Below are 3,631 nucleotides of genomic sequence, written 5' to 3'. Positions count from 1 at the left end.
AACCTATCACCATATCTGCCAATTCATTTCCATCAATATTGCCTGTCTTTCTGTCTGTGTGGTGCGTGTGTTTGTCTATCACTCCGTGTTGATGTGATAACTGTCTTTGGGTTGAAATGTTTTCTCCAAAACCTTCTCGATGACATGTTAACTGCAAAGTAAGCTTACCTGGTAGAGATATTATCATGAGTAAGTATCATCAATCAAATTTCTTTATAAAGCCCTTTTAACATCAGCCGATGTCACAAAATGCTCTACAGAAGCAGTGCAGGTGTAGAAGCCGGTGGCTAGGAAAAACTCCCTAGAAAGGCAGGAACCTAGGAAGAAACCTAGAGAGAACCAGGCTATGAGGGTGGCCAGTCCTCTTCTGGCTGTGCCAAGTGGAGATTATTACAGTAAAAAATTATAATGTTAAGAGTGGAAAAGCAAAAAAAACTCTAAAACCAGGAAAAATAAAACAGAACTATTTGGGAAAATATAAAACGAATTTGGGAGCAGGTATATTGACAGAAAACACAGTGCACTACTTTCTCTTGTACACTAGGACCTGGGAAGAGTTGCAGGTGAGAAGAGAAGAATGGGCCTATTTGAAAGCTAGAAATAAAATTGTACCTTGTGACATTGTTTCATTTAAAAAAAAGTATCTCTCATGCTAGAAAAGGTTGGAGACCCTGTTCTAACCACTTTGCTTTGGGCACTGAATCCATTGGTGCACTGAAACCTCCATTGTATCCATACACTGACCTCCAAAAGACTACTATGACAAGTGGAGCTACCCCAGAGAGAGAGGGAGAAGAAACTGTCTTGGCTAGTTCCTTGTTAGTTTGGGGATAGCCGGGCCCTGGTTGGTGAGTAATCTGACGCTCCTCTGGGCTGCAGACTTGAACAGCACCACTAATACAGGCTTGCAGCCCAACGCGAGCTGTTTCGCTCTCCATGTTTCACCATTGCTAGGTAACGGCTAATATAAACCATTCCCACGTCTGTGAGAATCACAGCTCCGGCCACTGCGACATAAAGACGGGCTTTGTTCAGACGCCCGTGGGGCAAGGAGAACCTGCTGTCACTTCAGGAACCACCCCACCCACTGACACAACAGACAATGGGCTTAAGGGTGGAGATTTAGGTCCAGATGACATTCCTATTACACTTCAAAAGCCTGTCAGATTTTTTCAGACCTCAAAGGTCTTATGTTAAGATGCATATGTCCCAGGCCAGTCAATGTCTCAGCAGGCCAGAATGGGAAAGATATCACCATGTCTTATTCAGATGTTCGGCCTGTGCTTATTTCTACTAGTGTTTACATTTGAGTCATTTAGGAGACGTTGTTATCCAGAGCCACTTACAGGAGCAATTAGGGTAAGTGCCTTGCTCAAGGCCACATCAACAGATTTCACCTAGTCAGCTCGGGGATTCAAACCAGCAACCTTTTGGTTACTCGCCCAACCGCTAGGCTACTGCCACTAGCAGTCACAGACATTCTCACAGACATATACCCTATGAAATGATTGCTGATTGCTGACTCATTGTTGTTAATGTCTTATGTTGTTGTGATGTCTTTTTGACCTTTGTGTCTTGATGAGTCTCGTCCAGACTGTCTCTACTTGTATTCATTCAGCGTCACACTCCACCTCATTACCAGGCTGAGCCTCCAACCCTTTAGAGCAGGTACACATGTAGATGGCCTTGGCTACGTCTTCAGTTGAGATGTATATTTTATGCTGCTTTACTAGTGTATACACCCGTATGTTACACTAGTGTATACACCGTATGTTACACTAGTGTATACACCGTATGTTACACTAGTGTATACACCCGTAATGTTACACTAGTGTATGCACCCGTATGTTACACTAGTGTATGCACCCGTATGTTACACTAGTGTATGCACCCGTATGTTACACTAGTGTATCACCCGTAATGTTACACTAGTGTATACACCCGTATGTTACACTAGTGTATACACCCGTATGTTACTATCTAGTGTATTATCACCGTATGTTACACTAGTGTATACACCCGTATGTTACACTAGTGTATACACCCGTATGTTTTACACTAGTGTATACACCCGTATGTTTACACTAGTTAATATCCCGACGTATCTTACACTAGTGTTCACCCGTATGTACACTAGTGATCCACCTTATGTTACACTAGTGTATGCACCGTATGTTCACTAGTGTTTACACCCGTATGTTTACACTAGTGTATGCACCCGTTATGTTACACTAGTGTTACACCCGTTATGTTACACTAGTGTCATATCCAGCCGTTTGCTTAGGGCCACTAGCTTGTACTTACGCGAGTTGCCCAGTTATGTCTAGGATCTAAGGTGTAACTATTCGACCCTGTTCTAGCTGTCACCGTATCTTCTAAGTGTAACCCCGTGCACTTCCGCTGTTATGCACCTATTAGCACTGTATGATTGGTTACACTAGTACACCTATCACAGGTACGTTAATGTATACACTATGATGCACCGTACATGCTACAACGTCGTGGATTTACTACCCGTCTATGAATAGTGTATATCCCCCTAGTTAACAGCTATCATCGTGTACCTGTGTATTGCAACTACACGTGTTCACCATTTACCCACTAGTGTAATCTAGCACCCGTTATTGTTATCACATAGTGTATTGCGTAGCATCTAGTTATCACACGTAGCTTAGCAACTAGGTGTGCACCCGTGTTACAAGGTATGCACCCGGTATGACTGACTGTGTTGCAAGGTAGTACCAGTTATGCACCGTAGCACTAGGATATTCTTTATAAGCTTAGAGAACCTGATCAGTCAAGAGGACTTGTCGAATGAGGGCAGTAATCTCACAACCTCTACAAAACATCGAAAAACAGTTAGACTTTTAAGGTAGAGAGGTGTTAAAGCACAGAAGCCATCTTGGTCAGTATTAAGCTGAAAAAGTATCAACAGTCTGAATGCGAACTAGTGGTGGTCGTGCTGGACGGTTGCCGGAGCTGTGAGTGAGCCAGCAGGTCGCGCAGGAGCCCATGGCGCGTCCAGTGAGCGCTCCGCGGGGATAGTCCGGCCGCGTAAATGAAACAGGGAGAAGTGCTGAGCCTTTTGGGCACTACTCTGTCCTTTATAATGAAACAATGGTTTGGGGGGAAATTCTACAACACAGGGGTCTATGAATCGATTGATTGAGCTCTTGTCTCATATAGCTTGTAACTTGGTTGTGTGGGTTGACCAGTTGTCTACACTTTCCATCAATTTTTACTTTGAAAACGCTTGTTTTGAGTCATGACTGCGTGCTTTCCAAACTAGGCGAACACTAGCTGTATCCTTCCAAGACCTTCAAACGACTAGGCACTCATGTTTTTCTGTACTATCTAGAAGCATGTTTCGATGGGAATTGTTATGAGGGATAATACTTTATGGGCAACCCATTTGTTTGCACAAATCCCTATGAACCGTAGAGATGCTACAAGTCAACATAACTAGTCATAGACGAATATTCCTAATGAATGGGAAAGAGTGCCTACAGTCACTTACTAGTCATGACAGAGTTCCTAAGTCGAACGAGAAGAGATGGTACAATCACGATGGAACACGTCAGAGATCCTAATGAACAGGAAAGATGTTAGTCAGAAATCCTAGAATGAACGG

Source organism: Salvelinus sp. IW2-2015, unplaced genomic scaffold (genome assembly GCF_002910315.2).
Source record: "Salvelinus sp. IW2-2015 unplaced genomic scaffold, ASM291031v2 Un_scaffold1625, whole genome shotgun sequence".
NCBI lineage: Eukaryota > Metazoa > Chordata > Actinopteri > Salmoniformes > Salmonidae > Salvelinus > Salvelinus sp. IW2-2015.
The sequence above is the reverse complement of the archived record's forward strand: the minus strand, read 5'-3'. Positions refer to the sequence as shown.